Source organism: Oncorhynchus nerka, linkage group LG20, assembly GCF_034236695.1.
Source record: "Oncorhynchus nerka isolate Pitt River linkage group LG20, Oner_Uvic_2.0, whole genome shotgun sequence".
Classification (NCBI taxonomy): Eukaryota; Metazoa; Chordata; class Actinopteri; order Salmoniformes; family Salmonidae; genus Oncorhynchus; species Oncorhynchus nerka.
Window position 1 is genome coordinate 4,848,515 of NC_088415.1, and position 19,915 is coordinate 4,868,429.

The window sequence follows — 19,915 nt, forward strand, 5'->3', positions numbered from 1 at the left end:
ATACATACCAATATCTAGTAAAATCTAGTTATATACATACCAATATCTAGTTATATACAGACTACCAATATCTAGTTATATACATAGTCAATATCTAGTTATATACATACCAATATCTAGTAAAATCTAGTTATATACATACCAATATCTAGTTATATACCTACCAATATCTAGTTATATACCTACTCAATATCTAGTTATATACATAGTCAATATCTAGTTATATACATACCAATATCTAGTTATATACATACCAATATCTAGTAAAATCTAGTTATATCATACCAATATCTAGTTATATACCTACAATATCTAGTTATATACATACCAATATCTAGTTATATACATACCAATATCTAGTTATATACATACCAATATCTAGTTATATACCTACCAATATCTAGTTATATACCTACCAATATCTAGTTATATACATACCAATATCTAGTTATATACATAGACAATATCTAGTTATATACATACCAATATCTAGTTATATACCTCTATCCAATATCTAGTTATATATTTACCAATATCTAGTTATATACCTACCAATATCTAGTTATATCTAGACTTATATACATACCAATATCTAGTTATATACATACCAATATCTAGTTATATACCTACCAATATCTAGTTATATACATACCAATATCTAGTAAAATCTAGTTATATACATACCAATATCTAGTTATATACCTACCAATATCTAGTTATATACATACCAATATCTAGTTATATACATACCAATATCTAGTAAAATCTAGTTATATACATACCAATATCTAGTTATATACCTACCAATATCTAGTTATATACCTACAATATCTAGTTATATACATACCAATATCTAGTTATATACATACCAATATCTAGTTATATACATACCAATATCTAGTAAAATCTAGTTATATACATACCAATATCTAGTTATATACCTACCAATATCTAGTTATATACATACCAATATCTAGTTATATACATACCAATATCTAGTTATATACATACCAATATCTAGTTATATACCTACCAATATCTAGTTATATACCTACCAATATCTAGTTATATACATACCAATATCTAGTTATATACATACCAATATCTAGTTATATACATACCAATATCTAGTTATATACCTACCAATATCTAGTTATATACCTACCAATATCTAGTTATATACCTACCAATATCTAGTTATATCTAGTTATATACATACCAATATCTAGTTATATACATACCAATATCTAGTTATATACCTACCAATATCTAGTTATATACATACCAATATCTAGTAAAATCTAGTTATATACATACCAATATCTAGTTATATACCTACCAATATCTAGTTATATACATACCAATATCTAGTTATATACATACCAATATCTAGTAAAATCTAGTTATATACATACCAATATCTAGCTCTGCCTTATATACCTACTCAATATCTAGTTATATACCTACCAATATCTAGTTATATACATACCAATATCTAGTTATATACATACCAATATCTAGTAAAATCTAGTTATATACATACCAATATCTAGTTATATACCTACCAATATCTAGTTATATACATACCAATATCTAGTTATATACATACCAATATCTAGTTATATACATACCAATATCTAGTTATATACCTACCAATATCTAGTTATATCTACCAATATCTAGTTATATACATACCAATATCTAGTTATATACATACCAATATCTAGTTATATACCTACCAATATCTAGTTATATACCTACCAATATCTAGTTATATACCTACCAATATCTAGTTATATCCCTACCAATATCTAGTTATATACCTACCAATATCTAGTTATATACATACCAATATCTAGTTATATACATACCAATATCTAGTTATATACATACCAATATCTAGTTATATACATACCAATATCTAGTTATATACATACCAATATCTAGTTATATACCTACCAATATCTAGTTATATACCTACCAATATCTAGTTATATACATACCAATATCTAGTTATATACATACCAATATCTAGTTATATACATACCAATATCTAGTTATATACATACCAATATCTAGTTATATACATACCAATATCTAGTTATATACCTACCAATATCTAGTTATATACCTACCAATATCTAGTTATATACATACCAATATCTAGTTATATACATACCAATATCTAGTTATATACATACCAATATCTAGTTATATACATACCAATATCTAGTTATATACCTACCAATATCTAGTTATATACCTACCAATATCTAGTTATATACATACCAATATCTAGTTATATACATACCAATATCTAGTTATATACATACCAATATCTAGTTATATACATACCAATATCTAGTTATATACATACCAATATCTAGTTATATACCTACCAATATCTAGTAAAATCTAGTTATATACATACCAATATCTAGTTATATACCTACCAATATCTAGTTATATACATACCAATATCTAGTTATATACATACCAATATCTAGTAAAATCTAGTTATATACATACCAATATCTAGTTATATACCTACCAATATCTAGTTATATACCTACCAATATCTAGTTATATACATACCAATATCTAGTTATATACATACCAATATCTAGTAAAATCTAGTTATATACATACCAATATCTAGTTATATACCTACCAATATCTAGTTATATACATACCAATATCTAGTTATATACATACCAATATCTAGTTATATACATACCAATATCTAGTTATATACCTACCAATATCTAGTTATATACCTACCAATATCTAGTTATATACATACCAATATCTAGTTATATACATACCAATATCATATACAATATCTAGTTATATACATACCAATATCTAGTTATATACATACCAATATCTAGTTATATACATACCAATATCTAGTTATATACCTACCAATATCTAGTTATATACCTACCAATATCTAGTTATATACATACCAATATCTAGTTATATACATACCAATATCTAGTTATATACATACCAATATCTAGTTATATACATACCAATATCTAGTTATATACATACCAATATCTAGTTATATACCTACCAATATCTAGTTATATACCTACCAATATCTAGTTATATACATACCAATATCTAGTTATATACATACCAATATCTAGTTATATACATACCAATATCTAGTTATATACATACCAATATCTAGTTATATACCTACCAATATCTAGTTATATACCTACCAATATCTAGTTATATACATACCAATATCTAGTAAAATCTAGTTATATACATACCAATATCTAGTTATATACCTACCAATATCTAGTTATATACCTACCAATATCTAGTTATATACATACCAATATCTAGTTATATACATACCTATATCTAGTTATATCTAGTTATATACATACCTATATCTAGTTATATCTAGATACATGTCACCCTCCCTGGGAGAGGGGGTGACCTTGATAATTTATTGTTAAGAACAAATTCTTATTTACAATGACAGCCAACCGGGGAACAAATCAAATCAAATCAAAATCAAACAGTGGGTTAACTGCCTTGTTCAGGGGTAGAACGACAGTTTTTTACCTTGTCAGCTCGGGATTCGATCCAGCAACCTTTCGGTTAGTGGCCCAATGTTCTAACCACTAGGCTACCTGCTGGTTACTGGCCCAACACTCTAACCACTAGGCTACCTACTGGTTACTGGCCCAACGCTCTAACCACTAGGCTACCTACTGGTTACTGGCCCAACACTCTAACCACTAGGCTACCTACTGGTTACTGGCCCAACGCTCTAACCACTAGGCTACCTACTGGTTACTGGCCCAACACTCTAACCACTAGGCTACCTACTGGTTACTAGTACAACACTCTAACCACTAGGCTACCTACTGGTTACTGGCCCAACGCTCTAACCACTAGGCTACCTGCTGGTTACTGGCCCAACACTCTAACCACTAGGCTACCTGCTGGTTACTGGCCCAACACTCTAACCACTAGGCTACCTGCTGGTTACTGGCCCAACACTCTAACCACTAGGCTACCTGCTGGTTACTGGCCCAACACTCTAACCACTAGGCTACCTGCTGGTTACTGGCCCAACACTCTAACCACTAGGCTACCTGCTGGTTACTGGCCCAACGCTCTAACCACTAGGCTACCTACTGGTTACTGGCCCAACACTCTAACCACTAGGCTACCTACTGGTTACTAGTACAACACTCTAACCACTAGGCTACCTACTGGTTACTGGCCCAACGCTCTAACCACTAGGCTACCTGCTGGTTACTGGCCCAACACTCTAACCACTAGGCTACCTGCTGGTTACTGGCCCAACACTCTAACCACTAGGCTACCTGCTGGTTACTGGCCCAACACTCTAACCACTAGGCTACCTGCTGGTTACTGGCCCAACACTCTAACCACTAGGCTACCTGCTGGTTACTGGCCCAACACTCTAACCACTAGGCTACCTGCTGGTTACTGGCCCAACGCTCTAACCACTAGGCTACCTACTGGTTACTAGTACAACACTCTAACCACTAGGCTACCTACTGGTTACTGGCCCAACGCTCTAACCACTAGGCTACCTGCTGGTTACTAGTACAACACTCTAACCACTAGGCTACCTACTGGTTACTAGTACAACACTCTAACCACTAGGCTACCTACTGGTTACTAGTACAACACTCTAACCACTAGGCTACCTACTGGTTACTAGTACAACACTCTAACCACTAGGCTACCTACTGGTTACTAGTACAACACTCTAACCACTAGGCTACCTACTGGTTACTAGTACAACACTCTAACCACTAGGCTACCTGCCCACTCTCAAATTCATAGACAGAGCTATGGATGCAAGGACTGACCATTCATGTTATCAATGTGATAGTTTTAACCATGTGTTGAGGCTCTAGTGTTTTGTTTACATTTACTTTTACTGCAAACATTCAAGTTAAACAAGTTCATGTTTTGTGTTCTGATGGGGTACAACAGATGAACTAAGCTCACGAGGCATTTAGAAGTTATATTCTTCAAGAATCAATGGGTTCATATCATGAATTTCCCCAAAGTCCCCAAAAATGTATGTAAGAAACGGCACATTGCCCCTTTACCTTTCTTATCTTCTTCCCTTAGACTCCTCTAATCTGTCTTCCCTTAGACTCCTCTAATCAGTCTTCCCTTAGACTCCTCTAATCAGTCTTCCCTTAGACTCCTCTAATCAGTCTTCCCTTAGACTCCTCTAATCAGTCTTCCCTTAGACTCCTCTAATCTGTCTTCCCTTAGACTCCTCTAATCTGTCTTCCCTTAGACTCCTCTAATCTGTCTTCCCTTAGACTCCTCTAATCTGTCTTCCCTTAGACTCCTCTAATCTGTCTTCCCTTAGACTCCTCTAATCTGTCTTCCCTTAGACTCCTCTAATCTGTCTTCCCTTAGACTCCTCTAATCTGTCTTCCCTTAGACTCCTCTAATCTGTCTTCCCTTAGACTCCTCTAATCTGTCTTCCCTTAGACTCCTCTAATCTGTCTTCCCTTAGACTCCTCTAATCTGTTTTCCCTTAGACTCCTCTAATCAGTCTTCCCTTAGACTCCTCTAATCAGTCTTCCCTTAGACTCCTCTAATCTGTCTTCCCTTAGACTCCTCTAATCTGTCTTCCCTTAGACTCCTCTAATCTGTCTTCCCTTAGACTCCTCTAATCTGTCAGAAGGCCCAGAGTTAGAGGCTGACGGCAGGACAAGGAAAAGCCACAGACGGAGGCCCAAGGTGAGGCTTGTATGTGCATTTTTTATTTATTTATTCATAGTTGTTTTGTGTGTCCATCATGTCAGATAATTTCCTCTCTAATAATTTGGTGTATTTACAATTGCCCGGTCAATCCCAGAGCGATAGTATCATCTTTCTGTCCTCTTTAACTCTCTCCTTCTAGCAGCAGGACCAGCGTTACTATAGTGTAGACCTAGAGAGAGGTCCTACAGGTTTTGGCTTCAGTCTGCGGGGGGGCAGTGAGTACAACATGGGCCTGTATGTCCTGGGACTGATGGAGGGAGGACCTGCCTCGCGCAGCCACAAGATACAGGTGAGATAGTCAGCTGGGTGTGTTGGGGACTGATGGAGGGAGGACCTGCCTCGCGCAGCCACAAGATACAGGTGAGATAGTCAGCTGGGTGTGTTGGGGACTGATGGAGGGAGGACCTGCCTCACGCAGTCACAAGATACAGGTGAGATAGTCAGCTGGGTGTGTGTGTGTCTCTCTGTGTGTGTGTGTGTGTGTGTGTGTGTGTGTGTGTGTGTGTGTGTGTGTGTGTGTGTGTGTGTGTGTGTGTGTGTGTGTGTGTGTGTGTGTGTGTGTGTGTGGTAGTTGTCGTTGTGTAACCTGTATTGTATTGCTGTTGTGTAGGTGAGTGACCAGCTGGTGGAGATAAATGGTGACAGTACAACAGGAATGACCCACAGCCAGGCCGTAGAGCAGATAAGAAGAGGAGGACATCGTATACACCTGGTACTGAAGAAAGGAAACGGATACGTCCCAGACTATGGTAAGAGACAGGGAGGGGAGGGAGGATACGTCCCAGACTATGGTGAGAGACAGGGAGGGGAGGGAGGATACGTCCCAGACTATGGTAAGACACAGGGAGGAAGGGAGGATATGTCCCAGACTATGGTAAGAGACAGGGAGGGGAGGGACGATACGTCCCAGACTATGGTAAGACACAGGGAGGAAGGGAGGATATGTCCCAGACTATGGTGAGAGACAGGAAGGGGAGGGAGGATGCGTCCCAGACTATGGTAAGACACAGGGAGGAAGGGAGGATATGTCCCAGACTATGGTAAGAGACAGGGAGGAAGGGAGGATACGTCCCAGACTATGGTAAGACACAGGGAGGAAGGGAGGATATGTCCCAGACTATGGTGAGAGACAGGAAGGGGAGGGAGGATACGTCCCAGACTATGGTAAGACACAGGGAGGAAGGGAGGATATGTCCCAGACTATGGTAAGAGACAGGGAGGAAGGGAGGATACGTCCCAGACTATGGTAAGAGACAGGGAGAAAGGAAGGATACGTCCCAGACTATGGTAAGAGAGAGGGAGGAAGGATACGTCCCAGACTATGGTGAGAGACAGGAAGGGGAGGGAGGATACGTCCCAGACTATGGTAAGACACAGGGAGGAAGGGAGGATATGTCCCAGACTATGGTAAGAGACAGGGAGGAAGGGAGGATACATCCCAGACCATGGTGAGAGACAGGGAGGAAGGGAGGATACGTTTCAGACTATGGTGAGAGACAGGGAGGAAGGGAGGATACGTCCCAGACTATGGTGAGAGACAGACAGGAAGGGAGGATACGTCCCAGACTATGGTAAGAGACAGACAGGAAGGGAGGATACGTCCCAGACTATGGTAAGAGACAGGGTAGGGAGGAAGGATATGTCCCAGACTATGGTGAGAGACAGGGAGGAAGGGAGGATACGTCCCAGACTATGGTGAGAGACAGGGAGGAAGGGAGGATACGTCCCAGACTATGGTGAGAGACAGGGAGGAAGGGAGGATACGTCCCAGACTATGGTGAGAGACAGGGAGGAAGGGAGGATACGTCCCAGACTATGGTGAGAGACAGGGAGGAAGGGAGGATACGTCCCAGACTATGGTGAGAGACAGGGAGGAAGGGAGGATACGTCCCAGACTATGGTAAGAGACAGGGTAGGGAGGAAGGATATGTCCCAGACTATGGTAAGAGACAGGGAGGAAGGATATGTCCCAGACTATGGTAAGAGACAGGGAGGAAGGATACGTCCCAGACTATGGTAAGAGACAGGGTAGAGAGGAAAGATACGTCCCAGACTATGTTGAGAGACAGGGAGGAAGGATACGTCCCAGACTATGGTAAGAGACAGGGTAAGGAGGAAGGATATGTCCCAGACTATGGTAAGAGACAGGGAGGAAGGATACGTCCCAGACTATGGTAAGAGACAGGGTAAGGAGGAAGGATACATCCCAGACTATGGTAAGAGACAGGAGGAAAGGGAGAATACGTCCCAGACTATGGTAAGAGACAGGGAGGAAGGATACGTCCCAGACTATGGTAAGAGACAGGGAGGAAGGATACGTCCCAGACTATAGTAAGAGACAGGGAGGAAGGATACGTCCCAGACTATAGTAAGAGACAGGGAGGAAGGAGATGTCCCAGACTATGGTAAGAGACAGGGAGGAAGGGAGGATACGTCCCAGACTATGGTGAGAGACAGGGAGGAAGGGAGGATACGTCCCAGACTATGGTAAGAGACAGGGAGGAAGGGAGGATACGTCCCAGACTATGGTAAGAGACAGGGAGGAAGGGAGGATACGTCCCAGACTATGGTAAGAGACAGGGAGGAAGGGAGGATACGTCCCAGACTATGGTAAGACACAGGGAGGAAGGAAGGATACGTCCCAGACTATGGTAAGAGACAGGGGAGGAAGGATACGTCCCAGACTATGGTAAGAGACAGGGAGGACAGATATGTCCCAGACTATGGTAAGAGACAGGAAGGGGAGGGAGGATACGTCCCAGACTATGGTAAGAGACAGGGAGGAAGGATACGTCCCAGACTATGGTGAGAGACAGGGAGGAAGGATACGTCCCAGACTATGGTGAGAGACAGGGAGGAAGGATACGTCCCAGACTATGGTAAGAGACAGGGAGGAAGGGAGGATACATCCCAGACTATGGTAAGAGACAGGGAGGAAGGGAGGATACGTCCCAGACTATGGTGAGAGACAGGGAGGAAGGGAGGATACGTCCCAGACTATGGTGAGAGACAGGGAGGAAGGATACGTCCCAGACTATGGTGAGAGACAGGGAGGAAGGATACGTCCCAGACTATGGTAAGAGACAGGGAGGAAGGGAGGATACGTCCCAGACTATGGTAAGAGACAGGGAGGAAGGGAGGATACGTCCCAGACTATGGTGAGAGACAGGGAGGAAGGGAGGATACGTCCCAGACTATGATGAGAGACAGGGAGGAAGGGAGGATACGTCCCAGACTATGGTAAGAGACAGGGAGGAAGGATACGTCCCAGACTATCGTAAGAGACAGGGAGGAAGGGAGGATACGTCCCAGACTATGGTAAGAGACAGGGAGGGGAGGGAGGATACGTCCCAGACTATGGTAAGAGACAGGAAGGAAGGGAGGATATGTCCCAGACTATGGTAAGAGACAGGGAGGAAGGGAGGATATGTCCCAGAATATGGTAAGAGACAGGGGGGAAGGGAGGATACGTCCCAGACTATGGTAAGAGACAGGGAGGAAGGGAGGATACGTCCCAGACTATGGTAAGAGACAGGAAGGAAGGGAGGATATGTCCCAGACTATGGTAAGAGACAGGGAGGAAGGGAGGATATGTCCCAGACTATGGTAAGAGACAGGGAGGAAGGGAGGATACGTCCCAGACTATGGTAAGAGACAGGGAGGAAGGGAGGATACGTCCCAGACTATGGTAAGAGACAGGGAGGAAGGGAGGATATGTCCCAGACTATGGTAAGAGACAGGGAGGAAGGGATGATATGTCCCAGACTATGGTAAGAGACAGGGAGGAAGGGAGGATACGTCCCAGACTATGGTAAGAGACAGGGAGGGGAGGGAGGATACGTCCCAGACTATGGTAAGAGACAAGAAGGAAGGGAGGATATGTCCCAGACTATGGTAAGAGACAGGGAGGAAGGGAGGATACGTCCCAGACTATGGTAAGAGACAGGGAGGAAGGGAGGATACGTCCCAGACTATGGTAAGAGACAGGGAGGAAGGGAGGATACGTCCCAGACTATGGTGAGAGACAGGGAGGAAGGATACGTCCCAGACTATGGTAAGAGACAGGGAGGAAGGATATGTCCCAGACTATGGTAAGAGACAGGGAGGAAGGATACGTCCCAGACTATGGTAAGAGACAGGGAGGAAGGGAGGATACGTCCCAGACTATGGTAAGAGACAGGGAGGAAGGGAGGATACGTCCCAGACTATGGTATGAGACTGGGAGGGGAGGTGGGTGAGACATAACAGAAACCTAACAAAGATCCATTTGGGATGTAAACTGTTTGTGCGTCTCGGTGAAGGACATGACTATTGCTAGAACATTAGACAGCATCTAAAACCCTGATTGGTCTCTTGGTGACCTTTATTGACCCATTCTGGATAGTTCTCAGAGTCTCAGTGTCTCAGAGTCTCAGTGTCTCAGAGTCTCAGAGTTTCAGAGTCTCAGAGTTTCAGAGTCTCAGTGTCTCAGAGTCTCAGTGTCTCAGAGTCTCAGAGTCTCAGAGTCTCAGTGTCTCAGAGTCTCAGAGTCTCAGTGTGTTGGATCTTCCTGACTTTCTTATTTCTTATTTCCTATTTCTCTCTTTTTCCTGACCGTGCATGTCCCTCTCCTCTATATGTCCCTTCCCTTTCTTTCCCTCTCCTCTTTATGTCCCTTCTCCTTCTCCTTCTCAGTGGAGCTCTCCAGCCTATCTCTGTGTATGACCAACTCTAAGCAGGGAGAGCCTTGTTTTTATGTCATCGGCAGAACAGAGAATACGCGGTTGGTATCCCTTCCTGTTAGTCTTCTTCTCTTTGATTTCTGTTCTAGAACCACTCATCTTGATCTATGCCACTTATATAGTAGACCTTGTTATCCATTCTAGTATGTGATCCCTGCGTGAATTGAACCAACAACCTTAGTGTTGCTAGAGCCACACTCTTCCCAACTGAACCATACAGTCCGAACCACATATTCTTGTTGTCCTGAGTTACATTATCAAGAGGTAAACGGCAGGGTTGTCTCTTATGTTCATGTTTATTCGCTCTTGTACATAATTTCTATGCACAGGCAGTCGTACCTCCAGACCTATATTTATATGCCACTCATAATCATATAGGATCCAACAGTACACTATCACAGGCTCTGATCAGGCCCTACACCCAAACAAGGGCACTGCGTTCATCCACCTCTGGCCTGCTCGCCTCCCTACCACTGAGGAAGTACAGTTCCCGCTCAGCCCAGTCAAAACTGTTCGCTGCTCTGGCCCCCCAATGGTGGAACAAACTCCCTCACGACGCCAGGACAGCGGAGTCAATCACCACCTTCCGGAGACACCTGAAACCCCACCTCTTTAAGGAATAACTAGGATAGGATAAAGTAATCCCTCTCACCCCCCCTCCCCCTTAAAAGATTTAGATGCACTACTGTTCCACTGGATGTCATAAGGTGAATGCACCAATTTGTAAGTCGCTCTGGATAAGAGCGTCTGCTAAATGACTTAAATGTAAATGTAGTTGTGATAGAACTAGGTTTGAAAAAAACTCTTGTCTCTTTCACAAAATTCCCTGTTTTTCCAGAAATCTTGGTTGGATGTTTTCCTGATTTCATGCTTATTCCCTTTGCAATTCAAAAAAATCTTCCAACCAGGATTTTGGGAAAACCAGGGAATTTTGGAAAAATGTCCAGAATTTTATAAACCTAGATATAATTGAATAAAAGTTGTTGTTCAGCCTCCATAATCATTGTACTTCAGTAGAAACATCAGTCGTGTTATCTCAGTGATTATTTACAGTACTTAGGCTTGCTGAAACAGAGAGAATGAAATGAACAGACTTGGTGTTTCTGTTCTGAAGGCCCCGAGGCTTGCTATTCTCTACATGTTCATCCCATCTCATCGTCACCTGTTTTGCTTTTACTTCAAACTTGGATAACACTGTTTGTTGTTTGTGTTAAACTTGAAACTGGTTTCTAATTTGTGTTTTCCCTCTAACTCCCTATCACCTCTCCCTCTGCACCCCACCCCTCTTTCTGAATATGTTTCTTGTCTCCCCCTCTCTCTCGCTCTCTGACCTTTCTCTCTCTGACCTCTATCTCGCTCTCTCTGCCCTCCCCTCCCCCCTCTTTCTCTGCCCCCCCTCTCTCTCCCTCTCTCAGACCATGATCCCAGATCAGTCTCCTTCTCTCTCTACCCAGAGGATGCGGGTGTGGCTGCAGTAGATAAGACGCGCTCCCTGCCAAGGAAGAGTGAAAGGCTGGATAGAGGAGGAGGGGAGAGGCAGAGTAAAGGAGGTAGTCTGGGGGGAATGAGGAGCAGAGGAGGAGGTACTCCTGACACAGACCTGGATTGGCCCGAGGAGGAGGGTCAGGTGGTCAGTCACAGAGGTGAGAGTTTAGGGGATAAGGACAACGGGAAACGCACCCAGAGTTTACTCAAGAACAGACAGGAAGTAGAGGAGGAGGAGGAGGTGAGGCCCAGCGAGTCCAAACAGAGGTCAAAACAGCAAGGAGCAGGGAAATTCAGAGTAAGGGGAAGAAAAACAGGAGAGAGAGGGGAGATGAGACAGAGGAGCTTCCCATCAGAAACACAGGTGACGGTACGAGGGAAGAGAGGAGGAGGAGGGAGAGAGAGAGGGAGACGGAGGTGGAGGATTCCAGACCTGCAGAGAGAGTTCCCTTCTCCTTCCTCAAGCCGCTGCAGGATGGAGAGGCTGAGCTGTCTAATGCAGAGTCAGGGGCAACAGGCACCTCCGGAGACAGCTTCTCTGACCAGGACAGCCTGTCTGCAGCTAGCATCTTCGGTTCCACCGCCCAAGACCCCAGAGACCAGAGAGGAGACCCCTGGAGCACCCAGTCATGGCTCCGGGCCAACCATCCATCCCACACCCCGGGCCCCTGGAGCAGCACACAGCCACAGAGGGCCACCGACAACAGTCCCTGGATTAAACCTGACCTGCAGACGTCTCAGGTTTTGGTGGGACACAGACTGACAGGAAACAGGCTGAGAGGTCTTGACCTGTAGACGATAGATCAATCCTGTTTAGAGGTTTCCTGGATTATTTACTCGTAATTCCAGAATTTGTCCAACCAGGATTTCTAGAAAACCTGGGAATTTACCTCTTGTCTGGGACACTTCCCTGACCACTGCACCACCCAATGACCTGTTACCCCACGTCTTGACCAGGACACATTATCATACCCATGATTCTACCTACCTAACACCATTGCCTATAGAGGTCCACTATCATATTGGAGCTATATCATAATGAGTGGTATTATCTTCAACATAATCATTGTCATCACAACTTTTTTATAATGGATATGCAAGTAACAACAACATCAAAACATCTCCTCATATCAAACCCTCTCTACAAACCAGACAGCAGCTACATCAAACAACCCTCTATACAAACCAGACAGCAGCTACATCAAACATCTCCTCATATCAACCCTCTATACAAACCAGACAGCAGCTACATCAAACATCTCCTCATATCAAACCCTCTATACAAACCAGACAGCAGCTACATCAAACATCTCCTCATATCCACCCTCTATACAAACCAGACAGCAGCTACATCAAACAACCCTCTATACAAACCAGACAGCAGCTACATCAAACATCTCCTCATATCCACCCTCTATACAAACCAGACAGCAGCTACATCAAACAACCCTCTCTACAAACCAGACAGCAGCTACATCAAACAACCCTCTCTACAAACCAGACAGCAGCTACATCAAACATCTCCTCATATCCACCCTCTCTACAAACCAGACAGCAGCTACATCAAACAACCCTCTCTACAAACCAGACAGAAGCTACATCAAACAACCCTCTATACAAACCAGACAGCAGCTACATCAAACATCTCCTCATATCAAACCCTCTCTACAAACCAGACAGCAGCTACATCAAACAACCCTCTATACAAACCAGACAGCAGCTACATCAAACAACCCTCTCTACAAACCAGACAGCAGCTACATCAAACATCTCCTCATATCAAACCCTCTCTACAAACCAGACAGCAGCTACATCAAACATCTCCTCATATCAAACCCTCTCTACAAACCAGACAGCAGCTACATCAAACAACCCTCTCTACAAACCAGACAGCAGCTACATCAAACATCTCCTCATATCAAACCCTCTCTACAAACCAGACAGCAGCTACATCAAACAACCCTCTCTACAAACCAGACAGCAGCTACATCAAACATCTCCTCAAATCAAACCCTCATCAAACAAACCAGACAGCAGCTACATCAAACAACCCTCTCTACAAACCAGACAGCAGCTACATCAAACATCTCCTCATATCAAACCCTCTCTACAAACCAGACAGCAGCTACATCAAACATCTCCTCATATCCACCCTCTATACAAACCAGAATGGATTGTTAGCACCACCTAGAGGCTATAGTGATGTATTGTAATATGAGGACCACTATGTTAACATTCTAATATTCCACTTTGTTTATATCATATCATGTTTGCATTATATTTGATTGTAGATGATTTATTTAATTTTTTGTTGTAAAAATATTTGACTGAGATTTAGATAAATGATTTTCCTCCTGCTTGCTTATCGTGGATTGTAAATGCTTCTCCTTCACCTCTTTCACACAAAGTCTTAGGATGTGGTGCTACAGATGTCTGGGGGACAGTAATTATGTTGTCATATATATAGTTTGAGAAAAGCTGGTAACTTTCCCCAAAATCTTGTTACATTCCCCAAATCTCCTGTTTTTTTCCAGAAAACCCTATTGGAAGATGTCTGGAATCAGGATAAGCAGAACTTCTGAAATCCTCCAATCAGGACTTCAGGAAAACCTGGACAATTTGGGAAAGTTACTGTTATACAATTGAAGTCGGAAGTTTACGTACACTTAGGTTGGAGTCATTTAAAACTCGTTTTTCAACCACTGCACAAATGTTAACAAACTATAGTTTTGGGAAGTCTGTTAGGACATCTACTTTGTGCATAACACAAGTAATCTTTCCAACAATTGATTATTTCACTTATAACTCACTGTATCACAATTCCAGTGGGTCAGAAGTTTACATACACTAAGTTGATTGTGCCTTTAAACAGCTTGGAAAATTCCAGAAAATTATGTCACGGCTTTGGAATCTTCTGATAGGCTAATTGACATCATTTGAGTCAATTGGAGGTGTACCTGTGGATGTATTTCAAGACCTACCTTCAAACTCAGTGGCTCTTTGCTTGATATCATGGGAAAATCTAAAGAAATCAGCCATGAGCTCAGAAAAAATATTGTAGACCTCCACAAGTCTGGTTCATCCTTGGGAGCAATTTCCAAACGCCTGAAGGTACCATGTTCATCTGTACGAACAATAGTACGCAAGTATAAACACCATGGGACCACACAGCCGTCATACGTCTCAGGAAGGAGACGTGTTCTGTCTCCTAGAGATGAACGTACTTTGGTGCGAAAACTGCAAATCAATCCCAGAACAACCGCAAAGGACCTTGTGAAGATGCTGGAGGAAACAGGTACAAAAGTATCTATATCCACAGTAAAACGAGTCCTATATCGACATAACCTGAAAGGCCGCTCAGCAAGGAAGAAGCCACTGCTCCAAAACCGCCATAAAAATGCCAGACTACGGTTTGCAACCAACCGCACATCGGGACTTTTTGGAGAAATGTCCTCTGGTCTGATGAATCACAAATAGAACTGTTTGGCCATAATGACCATCATTATGTTTGGAGGAAAAATGGGGAGGTTAGCAAGCCGAAGAACACCATCCCATCCGTGAAGCACGGGGGTGGCAGCATCATGTTGTGGGGGTGCTTTGCTGCAGGAGGGACTGGTGCACTTCACAATATAGATGGCATCATCAGGCGGGAAAATGATGTGGATACATTGAAGCAACAGCTCAAGACATCAGTCAGGAAGTTAAAGCTTGGTCGCAAATGGGTCTTCCAAATGGACCCCAAGCATACTTCCAAAGTTGTGGAAAAATGGCTTAAGGACAACAAAGTCAAGGTATTGGAATGACCATCACAAAACCCTGAACACAATCCTATAGAACTGAAAAACCGTGTTCTAGCAAGGAGACCTACAAACCTGACTCAGTTACACCAGCTCTGTCAGGAGGAATGGGCCAAAATTCAGCCAATTTATTGTGGGAAGCTTGTGGAAGGCTCCCTGAAACGTTTGACCCAAGTTAAACAATTTAAAGGCAATGCTACCAAATACTAATTGAGTGCATGTAAACTTCTGGGAATGTGATGAAATAAATAAAAGCTGAAATAAATCATTCTCACTACTATTATTCTGACATTTCACATTCTTAAAATAAAGTGGTGATCCTAACTGACCTAAGACAGGGAATTTTTACTAGGATTAAATATCAGGAATGGTGAAAAACTGAGTTTAAATGTATTTGGCTAAGGGGTATGTAAACTTCCGACTTCAACACTATAAAGGTTATATACTGTATAACTGCACAGTTGTAGAGACTAGTGATCTATGAGTCTCTACTGATCTCTACTGGTGCCTTTCATTTTCTAGCCAAGCCGCTTTTAACCAAATCGAGTATTGACAGCGAAGCTTTTTACAACGGTTACATCTAAAATCGCACCCTAATCCCTATATAGTGCACTATTTTTGACCAGAGCTGGTTGAAAGTAGTGCCCAATGTCAGGAATAGGGAGCCATTTTGGACATATTCTTTACCCAGTTGAACAAATACTTTAAAACCAGATACTCTATTTGAGTTGTTGTTTTAAATACTCAGATTGAACAGTGAATGAACGTGAATGAAGATGTGAATGAACGTCATAATGTTCCTTTAGAAACACACATGAGTACTTAGCCACGTATCTAGAATGTATTGATTGTTGGTGCTCTAGTACTGCATAGATCATGCTACACTACACAGAGACGTCCTATCAGAACTGTCCCCTGCCAGTCTCTGATGCTAATCCATATCCAGAACGTACATTACGTTACTATTTACTAATGCTACAATGTCATGATTCTGTGATCCTTCCCCATTTCAGCTCCGCCTGTGTTTCAGTAACCAAGAATATAATAAACAAAGAACAGACCCATCACATCTCTCTCCCCTCCTCCTTCTCCCTCCCTCTTCCTTCCCTTCTCCCTGCCTCCTCCTCCCCTTCTCCCTCCCTCCTCCTCCCACATCCCCCTCCATCCTCTCTCCCTCCCTCCTCCTCCCCTAATCCTTTCCTTCCCTCCCCTCCCTCCCCCTTCCTCCTCCCTCCTCCTCTCCTCCCTAATCCTCTCCTCCCCTTCCTCCCTCCCTCCTCCCTCTCCTCCCCTAATCCTCTCCTCCTCTCCCCTCTCTCCCCTAATCCTCTCCTCCTCCTCTCCTCCTCCCAATCCCTCCCTCCCCCTCCTCCCCTTCCTCCCTCCTCCTCCTCTCCTCCCCTAAATCCTCCCTCCCTAATCATCTCTCCTCCTCCCTAATCCTCCCTCCCCTCATCCTCTCCTACTCCTTCCTCCCCTAATCCTCCCTCCCCTCATCCTCTCCTACTCCTTCCTCCCTAATCCTCCCTCCCCTCATCCTCTCCTACTCCTTCCTCCCTAAATCCTCCCTCCCCTCATCCTCCTACTCCTTCCTCCCCCTAAATCCTCCTCCCTCTCCCTCCTCCTCCCTCCCTCCTCCCCTAATCCTCCCTCCCCTCATCCTCTACACCTCCCCTCCTCCTCCCTCCCTCCTCCCCTAATCCTCCCTCCCCTCATCCTCTCCTCCTCCCTCCCTGCTCCCTAATCCTCCCTCCCTCATCCTCTACACCTCCTCCCTCCCTCCTCCCTCCCCTCATCCTCTACACCTCCTCCCTCCCTCCTCCCCTAATCCTCCCTCCCCTCATCCTCTCCTACTCCTCCCTCCCCTCATCCTCTACACCTCCTCCCTCCCTCCTCCCCTAATCCTCCCTCCCCTAATCCTCTCCTCCCCTTCCTCCCTCCCTCCTCCCCTAATCCTCCCTCCCCTAATCCTCTCCTCCCTCCCTCCCTCCTCCCCTCATCCTCCTCCCTCTCCTCATCCTCTCCTCCCCTCCCTCTCCCCTCCTCCCTCCTTCCTCCACTAATCCTCCCTCCCCTCATCCTCTACACCTCCTCCCTCCCTCCTCCCCTAATCCTCTACACCTCCTCCCTCCCCTAATCCTCTACACCTCCTCCCTCCCCCATCCCTCATCCCCTAACCCTCCCTCCCCTAATCCTCTCTCTCCTCTCCTCCCCTAATCCTCCCTCCCCTCATCCTCTCCTACTCCTTCCTCCCTAAATCCTCCCTCCCCTAATCCTCTCCTCCCTAATCCTCCCTCCCCTCATCCTCTCCCCTCCTTCCTCCCCTAATCCTCCCTCCCCTCATCCTCTACACCTCCTCCCTCCCTCCTCCCTCCCCCCTAATCCTCCCCCCTCATCCTCTACACCTCCTTCCTCCCTCCTCCCCTAATCCTCCCTCCCCTCACCCTCTCCTCCTCCCTCCCTGCTCCCCTAATCCTCCCTCCCCTCATCCTCTACACCTCCTCCCTCCCTCCTCCCTAATCCTCCCTCCCCTCATCCTCTACACCTCCTCCCTCCCTCCACCCCTAATCCTCCCTCCCCTCATCCTCTCCTACTCCTCCCTCCCCTCATCCTCTACACCTCCTCCCTCCCTCCTCCCCTAATCCTCCCTCCCTCCTCCCCTAATCCTCCCTCCCTAATCCTCTCCTCCCCTTCCTCCCTTCCTCCTCCCATAATCCTCCCTCCCTCCCCTAATCCTCTCTCCTCCCTCCCTCCTCCCTCCTCCTCCCTCCCCCTCCCCTCATCCTCTCCTCCTCCCTCCCCTCATCCTCCTCCTCCTCCCTCCCCTCCTCCTCTCCTCCCCTCCTCCTCCCTAATCCTCACCTCCTCCCTCCCCTCATCCTCTCCTACACCTCCCTCCCTCCCTCCCTCCTCCCCTAATCCTCTACACCTCCTCCCTCCCCTCATCCTCTCCTACTCCTCCCTCCCTCCCTCCTCCCCTCATCCTCTCCTCCCATATTTTGCTCTGGGGACTTGCCTGTTGCTAAATATGAATTGTTGTACGCTATGTGCATGTCTAAAATGGTTCCCTTTTCCCCATAGGGCCCTGGTCTAAAGTAGTGCACTACATAGGGAATAGGGTGCCATTTTAGACGTAAGCCTATGTTGTTGAGTTTTCAGGAGACTGACTACAAGGGCATTTTTGATACTGGTCTTCTATGCATTTTGTAAGACTCGCTGGTTCAGTTAATTGCTGTGGGAGTTTATGTACTAGGTGCTCTGACAGAGTGCTATACAGAGGAGGCTGGTGGGAGAAGCTATTAGAGGATGGGGCTCGTTGTAGTGACTGAAATGGAATAAACGGAACGGAGTCAAACGCTTAGTTTCTAATGTGTTTGATGTGTTTTGAACCGTTCCATTAATCCCATTCCAGCGATTATGACGAGCCCGTCCTCCTATAGCTCCTACCACCACCAGCCTCCTCTGGTGCTCTACTACTAGTTGCCAGAATAACAAGAGTTTTTGGTTAAATGTACAGATGAAACAGATCCATGAGTGCCGGACGTTGGTACGTTTCTGCATCCAATATTTACCTCGTCCTCTCCTGAGCAATAAAAAGCCATTTGTTCCCCCTCGCGGTCTGCTAGAGTTATGCAACATGTAGCTTCCCATGAGGCTCAATGAGGTAAAACAAAAAAACTGGGTTGTGTTCATTTAGGCACCTAACGGAAGTGAAACGGTCTGAAACATGGAAGGACTCGTCCAATAAGTAACAGTCATTTAAATTTTCTGTTGCAAAAAAAAAAAAAACGTTTTAAAACGTTGCGTGCCCTAATGAATGTGACCCTGCCAGAAGGTACAGCATGGATTGAGGTATATGTTGTATTAGGGAGGGAGGTGTCGTTAAACCAGCCTTTAAAACGTTGCGTGCCCTAATGAATGGACTAAATACATTTTTAAAAAAGGGCAATGAATGAACTACTGCAGTTGATAAAGGCATTAAACTCTTATTTGATTTAAGTGATTTTATAGAATGGCTATTTTAATATGTTTGCCTTTGTTGACGGGAATGAACAGACATTTCACCTCTGTGAGCCCTAACAGTTCTTTGCTCACCATATTTTCACTGGAAGCTTTGAA

The 19,915-nt window shown here is 44.2% G+C and overlaps 1 pseudogene; it reads left to right on the top strand.

The window, feature by feature from the left end:
* Positions 1–13,682, top strand: part of LOC115127939 (membrane-associated guanylate kinase, WW and PDZ domain-containing protein 3-like) — a 157,705-nt pseudogene extending 144,023 nt beyond the window's left edge.
* The last annotated feature ends 6,233 nt before the right edge of the window (positions 13,683–19,915 follow it).